The sequence below is a fragment of the Vulpes lagopus genome, chromosome 24 (genome assembly GCF_018345385.1).
Source record: "Vulpes lagopus strain Blue_001 chromosome 24, ASM1834538v1, whole genome shotgun sequence".
Taxonomy (NCBI): domain Eukaryota; kingdom Metazoa; phylum Chordata; class Mammalia; order Carnivora; family Canidae; genus Vulpes; species Vulpes lagopus.
Window position 1 is genome coordinate 5,149,516 of NC_054847.1, and position 20,498 is coordinate 5,170,013.

Below are 20,498 nucleotides of genomic sequence, written 5' to 3' on the forward strand. Positions count from 1 at the left end.
TGCAACTCCAACCTCACTGCAGAGTCTAGACTATCTAGTGTACAACTCTAAAAGGAACTCTGCATTAGATGTCAGCAAAACCTGACTGACCACCATCACCATTCTTAGTTTACCAGCTCTCTGGCCATTTTCTCCAGGTTGGCTGTGAGCAAAGGGGGAAAATGAAAAAAATAAGAAGGTCCTCCTTAAACTGGTCACATAATAACCCAGCTTAATGCTCTTTGGACATGAGAAAAATTTTGAAACAACCCTCCTGCAAGGAGCTCTGTGAAAAGTTTCACAGCTGAGATGCTCTCCTCTGCCCCGGTGCATGTATTTCTCTTGCAGGTAGCTGCATTTGCTTTCTGCTTCTGTTAATCACTTAGAACTTTCAACTGTTCCCATTCCTCTGCCTCTCTAGGTAGCCATGTTTTGACAGGGCATATTTGACAGGACTCCACGTGATTGCTCCATCATTCTCTATGTCTCTGTGATAGATCTGTTTCTCATGGCACAGACCTGGGTAACTAGAAAGACTCCTGAACTTTTAGTCTAACAGAAATCCTTGGAATCCAGCTGGATTTGAATTCTAAGGGTCTCTCCTGGATCCATCACCAATGCTGAGAGTACTCTGTGGGTTTCTCATCTTGTAGATTTCTCTAGAAAAGAGTGAGCCCAAGGCTAACATGTCAAAAAACTGCCAAGAAGCACATAAGAGCTTCTCCAGAGTCTTGTTGAAGTTCTAAGTCTTTAGGTCTAAGGTTAGATGCTCTCTTCCTGGGAGACCAAGACAGCACCTTTCGCCAAATAAATCTCTTCGCTAATCCTCCCCACACTGTGAGTAAATTTTATATCCCTCATCTGGTTCATGAGGCAAGAGCTGAAGATGTATTTCTAGGAGATAATTGTTCTGTAAGTTCTGCTTTCACTGTTTGGCTGTGAAATATTTCACAAATATTTTATCTTATTATTTTTTCTATCTTACCTTAGTTCTCCAAGAAGGTAAACCTGAAACATAAGCTTCCGTGCAAGTATTAGATTGACAAGTGTTCAAAGGAACTGACTTGAGAGACAGGAAGAGAAAAGGAAGGAGGACAGGAGAATCAGCAAAAGGAAGCATAATGGAGTTTGCCACCACTACATGCTCCTAGTCACTCTGTCCCATGGCAATAGATGATAAATCATGTGATATGCTTTTCAGGACCTTTAGTGCCTGGTTGGTCAAAATTTTCAAAACTTTCAATTAACTCAGGGGCACCAATTGGATTTTCCAAGCAAAGTTATCCACGTAAAAGGCAAAGGGCAGGAAGTAAGAGGATGCAGTGATGGCTTAATAAAGGAGCTAAAGGTTCAACTCTGTATGAGATTGTTTATGCCCACACTGCAATTGATGAAAAAAAAGGACAAATGAGACCAAGAGAACTCAGGAGGTGCCCAATACACTGATAAGGCTTCCATTTCAGTGTCTATTACATAAATGTGTATGTATACATAAATCAGAAAGGATACCAAAGGGGGCATCTGGGTGGCTTAGTTGGTTAAGTGTCTGATCTCTTTCAGGTTAGGATTTCAGGGTCCTGGAGTGGAGCCCAGCCTCAGCCCTGTGCACAGCAGGGAATCTGCTCCTTCCTCTCCCTCTGACCCTGCTGCCATTCTCTCACTCTCTCTCTCAGAAATTAATAAATAAAATCTTTTAAAAATATATGAAAAATTATCATTGGTTGCCTTCACCATGGTTATGTAGCCAGTGTGTCACATGTCATGAGCATCATTGCACATTTGTAAAAATCACTTCAAGAGGGCAGCTCTGGTGGCCCAGCGGTTTAGCACTGCTTGCAGCCCGGGGTGTGATCCTGGAGACCCGGGATCGAGTCCCACATCAGGCTCCCTGCATGGAGCCTGCTTCTCCCTCTGCCTGTGTCTCTGCCTCTCTCTCTCTATGAATACATAAATTTAAAAAAATCTTTAAAAAAATCATTTCAAGAGAAAAATTAAGATAAATTGCATCATCTTCTATTGTCAATGAACTTACTTTCATTTATTTGAAACTATATTTTGAAAGATATCCATATTGAGACATATCATACTGTATTTTTTTACTAGTATTTATTATTATTTATTATTGTTTTTATAAGCACAGAAGTTTTCTCGGCTTTTGTTTCTGACACCCAAGTTACTAGGAATATTCTCTATATATTTCCCTGGGCACATGAGCAAGAAAGTCTCTGTGGTTTATAACTAAAGAAAAAAAAATGTTCATTCAAAGGGGATATATTTTTTCAAACTGACTGTATATGACCTAATTGCTCTACAAAGTGATCGCATACATGTATATTACCACAGTTGTGCCTGCTGCTGTACCTTCTCTTTGCTGGTGTCAGATTTCTTAAAACTTGCCAATATAATGGATATGGAATGGCATCTCATTATTGTTTTATTAGGTTTTTATCCAATTACCTGAGACTGAGAATCTTTTAAGATGCTTATTGACTATTTTGGCTTCTTCCTTTCTGAATTGCATATTTAAAGTCATTGCCACTTTTGTCCATTAGACTGCTTATATCTCCTGTTTTTCATATATTTTGAATACTGTACTTTTAAAAATAATATGCTTGCAAATATCCTCTCAGACTGTGGCTTGTCATTTAACTTTTCCTTATAGTGACTGCTACTGATCCAAAGTTTTAAGTTCTAATGCAGTTAAACATCAGGTTGTTTTTGCTTTTTAGAGAAATATTCCCTACACCAGATCATAAGAATGTGTGTCTACATATTCTATAAATATTATTTTTTTCTTTATTTAATTTTTTTTTATTCACTTGGAATTGCGGTGTGTGTGTGTATTCACATGCACAGGCTGGAGCATATAGTGTAAGGGGGGTAGAACTATTTGAATTTTATTTTGAAAAATCTTGGTGTATCACCTCTTTTTTAGCAATAAGTTATTGAATTATGTTTGTCCCAATTAGTTTTAACACTTCATTCATATATAAAGATTCCATATTAAAGTTCTTCTTCTGGTTTATAGTGTTTTACTGGCATCCATAGCTATTATTCTAATATCATGCTGTTTTAATTTAGAGAATCATATAAATTGTGAAGTGCAGTAGGGCATCTTTCAAGTTCTTTAAATTCACTTTAGTAACTTACAGCTTTAGTTCTTTCACATGAATTTTAGAATCAGCTTGTTAATTCCAAAGCTAAAACATTCTCTTAGGTTTTCATTGGGAATTTGTTACATTTATGCATTAATTTGGTTAGAATGGGTATTTTTATGTTATCGAGAAGAAGGCAAATTTCATTACATTTTCTTTGAAATGGTTTAACATTACACAGATCTTCCTCCACTTATGATGGCATTTACATCCTCAAAAACTGACATAATTTGAGCATACAATAAATCAAAAATGCATTTAATACATTTAACCTCCCAAACATCATAACCTAGCCTCGCCCATCTTAAATGTCGTTAGAAGGTGGAGGAGGGACAGTAAAATATCCTCCAGATTGCAAAAGCCCTTAGAGCCAAAAAAATGAAGCAAGACACTCGATACTATTTACAACGTTTTATTGAAGGTAACTTACTGACAGGGCAGAATGAGGTAGGTGGACTGGTAACCAAGGCACTATGCAGCTATGCTCCAATTCAGTTTGGACCTTAATCCACAGCTTTTATAGAGTGAAGAGCATTGTGATGAGGTCACAGGGCAGTTATCTAAAGTGATGCCATCTGTGCTGTGTGCCAGAGGATCTCTACTAGTTATCTAAAGTGGTGCTCTTTGTGCACCACTTTTGGAAAGATCAGAGCAAACCTTGCCATATTCTGGTCTGGGTATCCATTAACCTCAAAAAGGTTTGGAACATGTAGCCCTGAGGAAAGTCATTGCCTGGGTGTGAATAAGATGGAGGACCAAAGGTGGAGTCAGTGTTGTCAGCACTGTGCTCAGAAAACTTACATTAGCATACAGTTGGGTAAAATCATCTAACACAAAGACTGTTTAATAATAAAGTGTTGACTGTCTCATGTCAATTATGGCATTATACTGAATTGTGAAATGGTTATACTGAATTATACTGAATGTGAAATATGGGATGGTTGTCTGGATACAGAATGGTTGTGGGGGTGTGACTAAGTGTGTGATTGCATGACTGACTGGATACTGCGGCTGCCCAGTATCACAAGAGAATATCACACCTCGTATCAATAGCCTGAGAAACAAAAAAGCAAAATTCAAATTGCAGAGTAAGGTTTCTACTGAAGGCGTATAGTTTTTGCACCATTGTAAAGTCAAAAACTTGAGAGTTGAACTCTCAGCGTCGGGGGTTAACTGTTCTGTTATTCTCCTAAAATGTTTCTATTTTAAGCTAGTATCTAAGCAAAATCCCTAAAATTAGGGATCAGGGAGCATCAGCAATCTTGAGGATTCATAATGTAAAGGGTCCTACCATTTTTTAAAAAGAAAACCTAAGTTGGGCAGAAGACCCTTGTTAGCTGAAAAACAAAGAGGCTTGGAGTTTCCTAGAGCTGCAGGCAAAATGCAATTATCCAGAACGAGAATGTATGCCTATGCAACTCCCAGCCTTTAAATCCTTTATTTCCAATTATTGGTGTGATTTAAGTACCTTAAAAGATATCTAATTTATCCATTGGCCCAAAGATCTGATTGCTTCTATTATTTCTGCAAAATACACTAATATATGTTCATGACTTTCAATATTGAGTACTCTTAAATTTAGGCCTCCCCTATTCCTGCTGTATGTTTATCAAGAGTTGATTTACTTTGTTCCCAAAACTATTCCAATTGTATAGATTAATTCAATAATGTAATTTAATTCTCATGTAAACCAATTAAGGTAAGTATATAAATGATATCTATTCCATACGATATAAGCAATATGTTTTAGAAAGCAATTAATAAACATGAGTACACAGAAATATAAATCAGTCAGTTGAGGTATCATATACCGAGACATAAGATTAAGAAGGGAAATTATTTTAAAATAAAAACAACTTAGCATTTTTTGCTCCTGTTTTTACTTTAATAACATAAAACTAGAAATCGTGGGTGCATCTTATGAAAAAAAGAAATATGTGACTTCAATCAAGAACTTGTATTAGAGAAAAAGGCTGGCCTTATTATCAAAGATTAGCACGTTAATTATCATATCTGGTTTTTTTATAAAAGTGTAATACTTAAGGCACATGTGGTTTCTATCAGTGTAACTGATCCCTCTTGTGTTCCACTAAATTTGTTTATTTACTCAACATACTGATGTAAAATCTAAAACTATCACATGATTTCTACAAAGGCTTGTCCTTCCTTTGCACGTTATCAATGCTATCTGTGGCTCTAAGACTCTCTCTCCATTTAACGTGGAAACCTTATACCTCTCTTCCCCACAAGTCAGATTCTCTGCCTGCTGTGGCAATCACAGGGATTTCTAAAGGAATGCTTTGAAAGGAAGAATCTCTGCCTTCTCACAGCTTAAATTGAAAATAACTTCCCCATTGAGCAAAACACAGATAACCTGAAAGTTTCTGAGAAACTCCATCAAACAGCCCTCCCGAAGCAATGCCTCTAGGCAATACTGTTTTATTTCCTTAAATCCAACACATGTAAGCTGAAAAAAGGCTTAGCATGTTATTGGTCATTGAATGGGCTTTCTATAGATATCCTCTAAAGTTTTTTAAAAATATATTTACTGTCTTACTGTACAATTGTCTACCTGTTTTTTAATTTCTTTCTAACTTTTGAAACTGGTTACCCTTGGAAGTTAGACCTTTTTAATATTTCTAAAAGAGATACTAATAGTTTAAAAGTTGCCATTCGTTTTCTGATTCCCAATACGGAAACATCTATTTCACCTTGGAATTTATTAGTATTATTTATTATTTATTATTATTATTATTATTATTATTATTATTTATTATTATGAGCATTGTTTGCTATTTTGCTTTCCTGGTAGGAATATCACTAAAATGGATTTTATTTTATACATATTGACAGGACTTCCCATCAATGTTCTTGGGGAAAAATTTAGAGTCAGCCTAAATATGAATATAGAAATGCAGACCAAGATACTATATTTACAGATATGTACATATATATGTATATTTATATATTTTATTATATTTATATCTAATTCATAATTATATTTGTTCTATATTTAAACACTATATATTTATGTGTGTATCATATAATTGTAATACTATAAATATATACATAAATATAAACTTATATGCTATATATAAATTTATAAACTATACATATAAGTTTATACACTGTATGTATATGTACTATAAATGCTATATGTTTATATTTATACTATATGATATAATAGTATACTATACTTAGTATATATTATATACTATGTTTATTATACGATATATAATATATATTGTATGTAAATATATTTGTATATATATATTTGTATAATATTATAACTATATTATTCTTTTATTATATTACATTTATATTTATATGTGATACCAGATTTTGTGCCCTTAACTTTGTCTTTAGTGAAAAGAATCAACTGAGTAAAACCTAGCAAACAACAAGAGATTTGTTTCTTTATTTTTTAAGGCAAATTCTAACTATTCCTAGGATACATATTCATTTACTGCTATATTCAATTACTGCACTTTATAATAAAAATAAAGTAAAATTTAAATAACCATCAAATGAAAATTAAATAATACTATGTAATATGTCTTCTTTATATTGAATATTCTTTTTTTAAGAATGGCTGGACATGGTTTCAGCTCAGGTCATGATCTCAGAGTCATGAGATTGAGCCCTGCATTGGGCTTTCCGCACTCAGTGCCCATTCTCTCTGTCTCACTCTGCCTCTCCCCCCGTGCTCTCTCTCTCTCTCTCTCTAAAACAAATAAATAAATCTAAAACAATGAAAATCAATTGCTGGACAGTGCATAATATTTAAAGAGAAATTTCTATCAAATGTTAGGTTTATAATGATAGAAAACCATACACTTTTTTTTTTAGTATTTTATTTTTTTAAGATTTTATTCATTTATTCATGAGAGACACACAGAGAGGGGCAGAGACACAGGCAGAGGGAGAAGCAGGCTCCATGCAGGGAGCCCCACATGGGACTCCATCCCGGGTCTCCAGGACCACGCCTGGGCTGAAGGCGGTGCTAAACCGCTGAGCCACCTGGGCTGCCCAAACCATACACTTTTTAAGAGAAAAACTTAACTTCTGAAAGAGTTAAACTCAAGTTCTCTTGAAATTTCACATATATTAGAATTTAGTAAATATTCATTTTACACAAATATGAAAGAATTCCAATTATTTTTTGACCAATTCCAAGGTGGCAACAAAGTATTAATTTTATGAAATTAATGAACGGGTTATAAGAATAAATACAGTAGACAGTAATTACTATTATCTCTCAGAAAGTTTTCATTTGTGTCCAGGCAAACTATTTTCTCAGCACCCTCCATAGCTTCTGTTATCAGTAACTACAAAGTTTCATCCAAAGTTCATGGAAAAGATATTTTGCAGAAAGTACATTAATCTCTTTATATTATATTTCATTTTTGATTTGTGTATATATGTATATTTAAATTTATGGTGTTTAATCATGGATATTGTTTGACCTAAATTTTTTATTCACATGAAAATTTTAGATGTATAAGTTGACAGATTTATTTTTCTTATATATAATATGTAGATAGCCTAATATCTATATAATATATGAGGAATTTTCATATAGGAATATTTTCTTGAAAGATGTAATGCCTACACAAAATTAACTACCAATTGAACATTTTTTAAAGATTTATTTAGTTTTAATGAGAGACACAGAGAGGCAGACACATAGGCAGAGGGAGAAGTAGGCTCCGTGTGGGGAGCCCGATGAAGGACTCAATCCCAGGTCCCCAGGACCATGACCTGAGCCAAAGGCAGATGGTCAACCACTGAGCCACCCAGGTGCCCCAAACATATTGTTAACATTATTTATTTAATGTCACTAACGTTAGGTAACACACATTTCAATTCTACGAGAAATGTAAGTGTAATATAATTAAATAATCCATTTTCTGCCTTGAATGTTATTTAAATTTTAAATGTTTTTCTTACATATTGTATACAGTGTAATGTCAATTAAATAATGTACACTTTTATAATATTTAAATCTATCATCAAATTTTTTCTTCTTTTACTATATATATATAATATATATATAATACATATATGTATATATTTCCTGGGGCTGCCACAATAAATTATCACAAATGTGGTGGCTTAAAATAACAGAAATTTACTCTTTCACAGTTCTGAAGGCCAGAAGTTTGAAATCAAGCTATCAATAAGGTTGGTTCTTTCTAAAGACTGGTGGGCAAAACTATCTAATGTCTTTCTCCTAGATTCTTGTGGTTTTTTTTAAATTCTTGTCGTAACTTAACTTATAGAGGCATTATTCAATTTATGCCTCCATCCTGACATTGCCTTATTCTTTGTGCTTCTATGTCTCCTTCTTTCACTTATAAAGACATTCTTAGTGGACTTAGACCATATCAAATCTAGCAGTATCCTATCTTCATCCTTAATTGCATCTGCAAATACCTTATTTTCAAGTATAACCCATTCTAACTTTTTGAATAGGCATGAATTCTGAGGGATGAATATTGATTCAACACACTACAGATGTCCTACCCCACAAATTCACATATACATTTACAAAATATATTCATCCTATCTGAACATCCCTAAAAGTGTTCACTCTCCCTACCATCAATTCTAAATCCAAAATTTTATCTAAATATAATCAATTCTAAAAGCCCCAACTCTTTTAATCTAAGTATAAATGGAACCATGTGACTGGTGCATCCTGCATCAAAATTCCTCTCCACCTGTGGCCCTATGAAACTACAAAACACGTTCTCCCTCTCCAAAATACAATAGTAGGACAGGTATTGGATAGACATCCCCATTTCCATAGGTGAAAACCGGAAGAAATAAAAGAGTTGACATTTCCAAGCAAGTTTGAAACTTAGCATGGCAAACTCCACCATGTCTCAAGGCCTTAGGAAAATAATCTCTGACTTAATGCTTTGAGAGTCATAGGACTCTTCCTGTCAGATTTATTCTTTGGATTCTGCAACTACCTCTGCAGCTCTGCTTTATGGCTAAATATCCAAGTTCATACTGACCAGTTCTACACTTCCACCCAAAAATAGGAGACATTTCAGCTACATTTTTAAACTTATGACAAAGATCATTTTTCTTCTAGTAATCAATAAGCATGTTCCTTATTTCCTTCTGACACCTCTATAGTATTTTTAATGTTCATAGTTCTACCAACAATCCTTTCATGATAATATATGTATTCTCTAAGATAATAAAACTTTTTTCTACTATCCTTTCCACTTCTTTCTGAGATCTTTCTAGAATAAACTAGAGCATCCATTTTTCTACCAGAATTCCCTCCAAGACAATCTAGGCTTTATCATTCTTCTTGAAATTCTTCCAGCTTCCTTCTACTACCCAATTCCAAAGCCATCACCTCACTTTTAGGTATTTATTATAGTAACACCCCACTTTTCAATATCAAACTCTGCACTGGTTAGGATTCTCCACAGACATAAAACCAACAGAACTAGGAAAGCTAGTGGTGCAATTAAGTGTGTGTTTGAAGTTCTGAGAATCAGGGAGCATTTGGGGTTGGGAGTGGCGCAATGCTATATATAAGTCCAGGTCTGACTTTGAAATCCTGAGAACCAGAAGTGCTAGTGTTTGAGAGCAAGAGAAAATAGAGTTCTCACCTCAAGCACAGAGGCCAAATTTTCTCTTCTTCTTTCCTCTTCTTCTTCTTCTTCTTCTTCTTCTTCTTCTTCTTTCTTCTTCTTCTTCTTCTTCTTCTTCTTCTTCTTCTTCTTCTTCTTCTTCTTCTTCTTCTCTTCTCTTGTCTTCTCTTTTCTTTTCTTTCTTTTCTTTTCTTTTCTTTTCTTTTCTTCTTCTTCTTCTTCTTCTTCTTCTTCTTCTTCTTCTTCTTCTTCTTCTTCTTCTTCTCCTTCTTCTCCTTCTTCTCCTTCTTCTCTTTTTTTCTACTCAAGCCATCAGAGGATTGGATAATACCTAGCAACATTGGCAGAAGTGTTCTACTTAGTTCACTGTTTTAAATGCTAATCTTTCTTAGAGATAGTCTTACACACACTTCCAAGTATTTTTTTACCCATTATCTAGGCATCATTTAGCCAAGTTAACATGTAAAATTGATTCACATAGTTGTTACAACACGTTATTACAAATCAATGGCTCAAAACAACAACAATGTGTTTTTTCACTCTTCTGGAGACCAAAAGTCCAAAACCAAGCACTGGTAGTGCTGACACTCTTTGGGGTTCCTAAGGGAGAAATTGCACACAGCTTCTCTCCCACTTCTTATTTGCTGTCAGCAATCCTTGGCATTCCTTGGCTTACAGACCCATCACTCCAATCCCTGCCTCCATGTTTACACCATTTTATTCTGTGTACTGCTGTGTGTTCTTTTCTGTGTGTTTTTGTTTGTTTGTTTTTGTTTTTGTTTTCTTTTTGATTTATTTGCTGTTTTTTTTTTTATAAGGACACTCATTGAGTTTAGGACTTATTCTAACTTGGTGTAATCTTAATTTTATTTTTAACTTAGTTATATCTGCAAAGACCTGATTTCCAAATAATGTCACATTTGGAGAGTCTGGGTGACTGTGAATTTTGGTGGATCACTGTTCAAGTTACTACACTATATGAAATGTGTTAAGTTTCTGAGTATGAAATTAGCAGCTCTCACAATAAATTATTATGTTGGATTTTACTCTTGAAATTATATATATTTTTCCAAAAAAATTAAAATTATATATGATAATTCAATGAACTATATATTGCCAATGAGTAAAAGAGAAATTGAAAATTTTGAGTTCTATTGAGAATACTTCCCAGTATTTGGAAGTGAATATTTAGGTATTAAGAATTGTGTGTGAATGATGAACCTTGAGGGTATTACTGATACTGTTTAGACTGATTAGATATATTGGCAACTTACATAATTGAAATGACACCCCTAGTGAGAACTTGGCAATTTATTTGTCTTTCCAAAGGTTTGAAGTCAAAAGAAAAGCTGAATAGTAAATATTCACCTGTGAAACCTCAGAGTGCTGATAGGCATATGGATTAGACATTGTCTAATTGAATTACAGATTCTGCATGTCACTTAATGGGATGAAAATATAATCCCTTTTTTAATAACCACTGTTCAGATCCTCATTAAAAAAGATATTTTCCAAAAGTTTTATGAGTTTTCCATAAGGAGTCAAATACTTCATTAAGTTGCTTGTGGGGTTTTTGTTTTCTTTGTTTGTTTGTTTTTTCTCTCTCTCTAATTTGACTATTCCTTCATTGAAAAGTTGGGGATCGGAAATGAAATAGAACAATTAGTACCTCAGATATAATCCCCCATTTGATATGATCCTTCCTAAACATGAATATATCCACTGGTAAAATATGCAATATGTATTTTGGCCTTTGTTGGAAAACATCAATTATTCATAAGAATATTGGATATACAGAATATATTTATAAGAATAACAGAGGACATGTTCTTTTAGGAAAAGAGTTTAATTTCAGGTCAAGTGAATTAGTGATTTTTCTAGAAAAACACTGAGCGATATGGAAGCCAATTGCCATACGTGGCTGTTTAAATTAAAGTTAATTAAATTAGATGAAGTTAAAACTGCAGTTCTCTAGTTACACTAGACACATTTCAATCCTCTAAAGTCACATATGGCTAGTGACTACCATATTGAACAGGGCAGATATAGAACATTTTTACTACAGCAGACAGTGCTATTGGATAACACTGCCTTAGAGTATCAAATATTAGACACTGTGCAAATATGCATATGTATGTATTCACATGCATCTATGCATCAGCATAGTTTGCTAATAAATAGTTGCTTGATTCTAACAATGAAATGTTTAAATATCTAGTCCACTGTGGTGCTATGCTCACTTACTTTTGGCTACAAAAGAATTGTATTACGGAATTGGAAACCTCACCTCTTCTAGAATACATGAATAACAATGCTGCTCCCTGAAACTTGATTACAAAAAAACAAGAACTTTAGTTCAGTTGAATCATTGGTTATAAGGCTGAGAAGAGAGAGAGACAGGCTACTCTATCACTGGAAATTTACACACAGATAAAGTGAAACCACCATCAGAGTGATGAATGAGGTTTCTTGTTATCTTACTGTCTATATCATTTCCAGTTCAGATACCCAAACAGCACCCAGATTATATGGGGAAAGCAAAAGAAGAATTGCCCCGCATATTTTATTTCTACTCAAGAAATAAAAGAAGATTTTCAGCTATATTTATAAATAGGATTGATTTCATTTTTACTTCATTAATCTTAGAGTTTAATTTTTGCCACACAAAACCTACTTCTGTAAGTTAGGACATAACATTTTTTTTACCTTGCATTTATGTTTGTGTTTTGTGTCTTAGATTAATGTGGTATCTTCTCTCTTTCAGACTAAAAAAAATTTATTTTGAAACATTCATTTGAGTTTTAGAGCCACGTGAAATGGAATAAGAAGCCTCAAGTTGTTTTGATGTAGCAAAATAAGAAATACTGACCAATTGGTGGGTCTATGGGATATGTCTTGTCATTTTTCATGAAAATCTGCATGTTCCCTTGTAGTAGCACATTTGCTGTATGAAGTAAGCATTCTGTTGGAAGCAAATGACCCCATCTAGCAAAGGCAGCTCTAGATGTAGAATCAGAACAATGATTTCTGGTCTTAGCACTGCCATGCAATGTTGAATAAATGATTTGGCCTTTCTGAGCTTTAATTCACTCATTTCAAACATGTGTTTGAATTATCAGTCAAAATTGATATTTGATAATTCAATAACATGAAACTAATTATGATAACAATATTGTCTATATTTATTGCTTATCAGGTACTCCCTGAATCCTGATCTATACATCATGTATGTACTATCTAATTTAGTCCTCGTAAGTCTACAAGGGAAAACAATCATTATATTTATTTTACAGATGAGAAAACTATTTCCCTGGGCTTAGAGGACCAATCAGGTCCATTGAGGATCAGACACCATTGTAGTGGCTGCTAGGGTCTAGCTGTTGCCTAATTCCAGAATCTGTCATGTCAATCAATCCATACACATATGTAAAGATGCTTGAAAATGATTAAACACATAAAGATTATTACTTTAAAGTTAGAAATAGGGGATCCCTGGGTGGTTCAGCAGTTTAGCACCTGCCTTTGGCCCAGGGCATGATCCTGGGGTCCCGGAATCGAGTCCCATGTCAGGCTCCCTGCATGGAGCCTGTTTCTCCCTCTGCCTGAGTCTCTGCCTCTCTCTCTCTCTCTCAGTCTCTCATGAATAAATAAAATCTTTAAGAAAAAGAAATAATGCACTTGAAGATTTTTTTCTTTTTGCTTTTTCATCCTCATCTTGGCAATGTACTGTTTTTTTCATAATATGCCATTGGACTATCCTGTTCTTTTTTAGCTATCTTGATTTTTATGTGCCAATGCACCACAAAATGCATTCAAATACCTTGATATTTTTCTCCAAGAAGGCAAAGGCAAACTTTTAGGTGATTCACATGTGTGTGTGTGTGTGTGTATGACAGTAATAACCCCTTGCATTTATTCACTGCCATTTTAAATGTTTAGAATTATTTTCATATATTTTATCTCTTTTATATAAGGATGGGTATTTTCTTTTGTACAAGTAGATAGAATATGATTATCATTCATCTTTGAATATCATAGTAATTTCCCCAAGACTATAAATAGGGATATAAGACTAATTCTTATTCCCTGTTTCTTTTCATTAAATATAAGCACTATATTATGGGTCCCATAGAAAGAAAAATGTCCTGTGGTCACAATGAGGAAAACATTTCATAAAATGACCCATTGTATGATTTTCCATAATTTGTTGGTATGCTCTATACAGTACAGTTCCCTCCCCCGTCATTCTCTCCCATCCAAATGTATTTTTTGTTTGTGTGTTTGTTTGTTTGTTTGTTGGTTTGTTTGTTTGTTTGTTTAGAGAGAGAGAGAGAGAGAGAGAGAGAGAGAGAATGAGGAAGAGGGGCAGAGGGAGAGAAAGAACCTTAATCAGGCTCCATGCCCAGCATGTGGCCTGATGCAGGGCTCAATCTCACAACCGTGAGATCACGATCTAAGCCAAAATCAAGAGTCAGCTACTCAACCAACTGAGCCACCCAGGACCTTCCCAAATGTTCATCTAATCTTTAGTGTAATTCCTTTCTGTGACGTTTTTCAAAATAAGCCTGCTTATTTGTTATACACTGCAACTTTCATTGATAGCACATACAATTATTTTTCAGATGCCCTTCCTTGTCTTTATTACAATTATAGAACTCCTTAATTTGGTATCAGAGCTTCTCAGGACTTGACCTTTTTACAGTACATTCTGCCCAACAGACTGTATGTCCAACATGAATCTATGCAGCATGAGATTTCAGCTCTCCTTGATTTCTTACATTATGCTGCTTCCTAGTTTTTCCTCCTTGGGTATTTCTTTATGTGCCAATATACCACATTAACTAGAATACTGAATACTAAATTAAACTAATTGAAGAAATACTAAGTTTGCATTATTTCCTCTTATATGATCTTTCCAGTGTTTCTTTTATCTACAACAACTCTTGTGCTTGCTCTTGTTATTCCAATATTATAGTGTATTGGTACTTTTTTCTGATAGTTCTTCATCTAATGCAGGGTGTTGTCTTGTTCACCTTTGAATGGACATGGTGGACAGTAGGATTTCTGATGCTTAGTGAATTAAAATGACTTATTTTTAATTCCTTCTTAAATAATAAGGGAAATGTCATATTTATATATTTAATACGTACAAAATAGGTATAATTACAAGACAAATAACTTGCAACCCATAGCTATGTTGATTAGTTGTCCTCAGTTAAGTTACAAGTCATGTTCAACTCAGAGATCTACCATTTTATGAGTGGAAGCCAGGTCTTACTCACTCTGTGTAGAGCTGTCCATCTTCTCTCAGGTCACATGTCCTACTTGTAAGCACGCTCACTCTTGTTCTGGCTTTACAAGATAAATAGAGTCCGTTACCATGTTTAAGCTCTTACTTTGTGCCACACATGCTAAAAAATGTAAAACTACATCGTTGAAAACTGACAAGAAGCTAGGATACAGTTTTCTAATTTTTCTGTTTATAAATGAAGAAACAGAAGCTCAGAGAGGTCAAGAAATCTGTCTAAAAATATCCAGTTAACAAATTTTAGATGTAAGAAATCAATGTTTGATCAAAGCAAATGTGCTTAATCATTATATGACTATGATATGCTATTAAAATTGTAGTCAAAACATGTCTATTTGTCAGTATTAAAGATGAAAATACCAGGTTCAGAAAAATGCCAAATTAATATATATTGTGGATTTTTGGGATACATTGTCTATAATCAAGACTCTGCAGGAATTATCAGATGACCAATTATTTTTTGTATTCTAAGATTCCTGGCAAAATTAAAGGCATTAAAATTCCTTTAAAAACATGAGATAATTTAGTAATAGTCTAATTTTATTCTACCTAATTCTTTACACTACTTAGTTTTCTAAGTAGTTTTTATAAAGGAACAAAAATTTCTGATAAGGTTGACACAACATACTGTCTCTACAGTTATGTTATTCACAGTAAATGAAGTTATTGACATGTGCATTCATAGTTTATTCACTTGTGAGTTCTCCTAGTGTGTTTTATAAGCATAACTTATATTGTAAAGGTAGTTTTAAGAGATCCAACTTCATAATAAAATATTGAGCTGATCCTGAAAGCCAGTTGGCTAGGTCTGACCTTGTTTCAACTGGATCAGAAGGTGTGAGTCTCGGTGGCCATGGTGATACTGAGTGATACCTTTTATTTGAACTACTATTCCTGTTAGTTGTCAGGCTGTCATTAATGTTTGTTTACTGCATTTAATTACATTGAATTAAATTATGGTAAGTTGAGTTTAATTTAATTGACCCATATAATAAATCTTCATTGTGTTTATGTACAAATAATGTATTTTAAAATTTTTGTTTCAGAGACTTGAGGGCAAGATGGTGGAGGAGTAGGGTCCCCAACTCACCTAGATAACTTTCAAACCATCCTGAAAACCTACGAATTCGACCTGAGGTTTAAAGAGAGAATAGCTGGAATGCTACAGAGAGAAGGGTTTTCACTTCTAACAAGGAAGGAAGGTGAAAAATAAAATAAAATAAAAAATAAAAAAAGAATCAAGTAGGGGAGGGGCCCCGCAAGGAGCCAGGCCAAGGCCAGGTGGTGGCAGCCTCTGGGACAGGAAAGCCCAGCCCCGGAAGCAGGAACTTTAAAAATCCACACCAATTCTTCCCAGACAGAAAGGCTCTTAGCAGGGAAACTGGGCAGAACTGCAGGAGGGGCAGTGGAGCCTCCAGGTTCCCGGGGTCACTAACAGAGGAAGTGAGCTCTGGGAGGGAGAGAGCTTGCCACACTGTGGGCCAAGCTCAGTAAAGGGCTGGAGGGCGCCTGGCAGGGCCTCGGGGAGAAGCTCAGGCGGTGGCTCTGGGTGGAGGGGGCCGCACCTGCTGCCTTTGGAGCCGTGGCCCGGGAGCATGATACCAGCGCAGGCCCGGGATCCCAGGGCACCGGGGGACATAGCCCAGGATCCTGCGCTCCCCCCGGGACAGGCAGAGGCGGGGAGGGCACAGGACAGCAAGGATGCTCCTGCCACCGGGCGCCCCCAAGCTGTGCAGATCAGCGCCCCTGCCCCCAGGGGCATCCAGGCCAGTGCGGACTGGGAGCTGCGGTAGTTACTGCGGGAGCTGACTCCAGCTGGGGAGCTGGCCGCCGCCAGGGTAGTTGTTCCTCCTGGTGTCACCCTGTGCCTGGGATGGAGCAGGGCCACCAGGGAACAGAGGCCTCACGGAGTAAACAGCTCCCACTGAGCGTGCACCTGGTAGGGGGTGGGGCAGCTCCCCCAAGTGCACACACCTGAGAATCAGCACAGCAGGCCCCTCCCAGGAAGACCAGCTGGAAGGACAGGGCAAGAGCAAGTTCTTGACCCACCAGCGCTGGAAGTCGAGGGATTCCAGTATATAAAACCAGAAGGTAACCCTCCTATTTGTTTTTCTTCCTTTTTCCAGTACAACTCATTTATATATCAGACTGTAAATTTCCTTTTTTTCGCTTTTCCCACCTTAACTACAATATTTTGACCACCTCTTCATTTTTAAGATTCTTCCTTTTTGACTTTCATATTTCTACAATTACAGGTCCTAAATATATTTTCCACTTTTAGATTCCTTTCAACATACTCAACTTAATTTTGGGAGATATACAAGATATGTTTTTGTTTTGTTTTGTTTTGTGTTTTTTGTTTTCTCTGCCTCATTTTGTTCTACAATGGCAGAAGTTATTACCTTCTTAAACATGACCCGCATGTACCCAGAACCAAGTGGTATACCGCGGCAGTTCATTCTGTGAGATTCCTCATTCCCATTCTACCTCCCCCTTTTATCTCATTTATATTTTGGTGGTCAATGTTGGAGCCTTCTACAAGTATTTCTGATTTATATAAATTTGAGACTGAACATCTTCTGACATACAAAACGTAATATACTGAGAACCAAGAGGATCACCCTCTAGAACCCCTATAGTAGAATACATTCTCCCTCCATCACCATCTCCCAGTCCTGCCCCCCCCTTTTTTTTCCTTCTCCTTTTTTTCCCCTCTTCTACGTTGGGATTCATGACTTTTATTTTTTACTACCTGGTTTTAATTTTTTTTTCACCTTAGTGGTCCTTTTGTTTTATTTCGTTCTGATCTTTGTTTTCAATTTCTGGTCTCTGACCTCAGTGGAATCATCTAGGGTGAAATTTACTTAGGTAGTGGCTAATATTCTTGATGCAGCCTGCTCATACAGCCATTTTGCACTGAGCAAAATAACTAGAAAGAACTCACCACAAAAGAAAGAATCAGAAACAGTACTCTCTCCCACAGAATTACAGAATTTGGATTACAATTTGATGTCAGGAAGCCAAATCAGAAGTATAATTATAAAAGCTACTGGGGGCTCTGGAAAGAAGCATAAATGATTCAAGAGACTTCATGACTGCAGAATTTAGATCTAATCAGGCTGAACTAAAAAAATCAATTAAATGAGATGCAATCCAAACTGGAGGTCCTAATGAAAAAGGTTAATGAGGTAGAAGAAAGAGTGAGTGACATAGAAGACATATTGATGGCAAGGAAGGAAGCTGAGAAAAAAAGAGGAAAACAAAAGACCATGAGGAAAGGTTAAGGGAAATAAGTGATAGTCTCAGAAGGAAAAATCTACATATAATCAGGGTCCCAGAGAGCGCCGAGAGGGCCAGAGGGCCAGAAAACATATTTGAACAGTCATAGCTGAGAGCTTCCCTAATTTGGGGAGGGAAACAGGCATTCAGATCCAGAAGATTGAGAGGTCCTTCCCAAAATCAAAAAAACCCTTCAATACCTCAAGATTTAATAGTGAAACTTGCAAATTCCAAAGATAAAGATAAGATCCTTAAGGCAGCAAGAGTCAAAAGATCCCTAATATATATGGGGGGAAATATCAGATTAATAGCAGACCTCTCCACAGAGACCTGGCAGAACAAAAAGGGCTGGCAGGATATATTCAGGGTCCTAAATGAGAAGAACATGCAGCCAAGAATACTTTATTCAGCAAGGCTATTATTCAGAATAGAAAGAGAAATAATGAGCTTCCAGGATAGGCAAAAACTGAAAGAATATGTGACCACCAAATGGGCTCTGCAAGAAATATTAAAGGGGACCCAGTAAAAGAAAGAGGGAGCCCAAAGAAACAATCCACAAAAACAGGGACTACATAGGTACTATGATGACACTAAATTCCTATCTTTCCATACTTACTCTGAACATGAATGGGCTAAATGATCCCATCAGTAGAAACAGGGGAATGGACTGGGAAAAAAAGTAAAACCCCTTTATATGCTGTCTACAAGAGACTCATTTTGGACCTAAGGACACCTCCAGCATGAAAATGAAGGGATGGAGAAACATTTACCATTCAAATGGTCCTCAAAAGAAAGCTGGGGTAGCAATCCTCATATTAGATAAATTAACATTTATACCAATGACTGTAGAGATGAAGAGGGACACTATATCATACTTAAAGGATCTATCCAATAAGAGGATCTAACAATCATGAACATTTATTCCCCTAATGTGGAAGCTGCCAAGTATATCAATCAATAACCAAAGTAAAGAGATACTTAGGTAATAATAGACTAATAGTAGGAGACTTCAACATGGCACTTTCTGCAAGTGACAGATATTCTAAACACAACATCTCCAAAGAAACAAGGGCCTTAACTGATACACTGGACTAGATGGATTTCACAGATATTTACAGAACTTTGCGTCTGAATGCAACTGAATACACATTCTTCTCGAGTACACATGGAACTTTCTCCAGAATAGACCACATACTGGGTCACAAATCAGGTCTCAACCAATAGGATATCAAAAGATTGGGATTGTCCCCTGCATATTTTCAGACCACAATATTTTGAAACTTGAACTCAATCACAAGAAGAAATTTGAAGAAAATCAAACACATGACAGTTAAAGAGCATCCTGCTAAAAGATGAGTGGGTCAACCAGGAAATTAGAGAAGAATTAAAAAGATTCATTAAAACTATGAAAATGAAGATGCAACTGTTCAAAATTTTTGGGAAACAGCAAAATCACTCCTAAGAGGGAAATATATCACAATTTTTTCCTCAAAAAAAAAGGAAAAAATTCAAGTACATGAGCTAATCTGCCACCTAAATGAACTGGAGAAAGAACAGCAAATAAAACCTGCACCAAGCAGAAGAGAGTTAATAAAGATTCGAGCAGAACTCAATGAAATAGAGATCAGAAGAACTGTAGAACAGATCAACAAAACAAGAAGTTGGTCCTTTGAAAGAATGAATAAGATAGATAAACAGCCAGTCTTATTAAAAACAAAAGAGAAAAGATTCAAATTAATAAAATCACGAATGATAAAGGAGAGATCACAACCAATACCAAGGAAAGACAAAAGATTTTAAAAATATATTATGAGCAGGTATACACCAATAAATTAGGCAATCTAGCAGAAATGGACACATTTCTGGAAAACCACAACTACCAAAACTGGAACAGGAAGAAATAGAAATAGAAAAGCTGAACAGGCCGATAACCAGGGATGAAATTGAAGCAGTCATCAAAAACCTCCCAATACACAAAAGTCCAGGGCCAGGTGGCTTCCCTGGGGAATTCTATCAAACATTTAAAGAAGAAACAATACCTATTTTACTAAAGCTGTTTTGAAAGATAGAAAGGGACAGAATACTTCCAAATTCGTTTTTTGAGGCCAGCCTCACCTTAATTCCAAAACCAGACAAAGACCCCACCAAAAAGGAGAATTA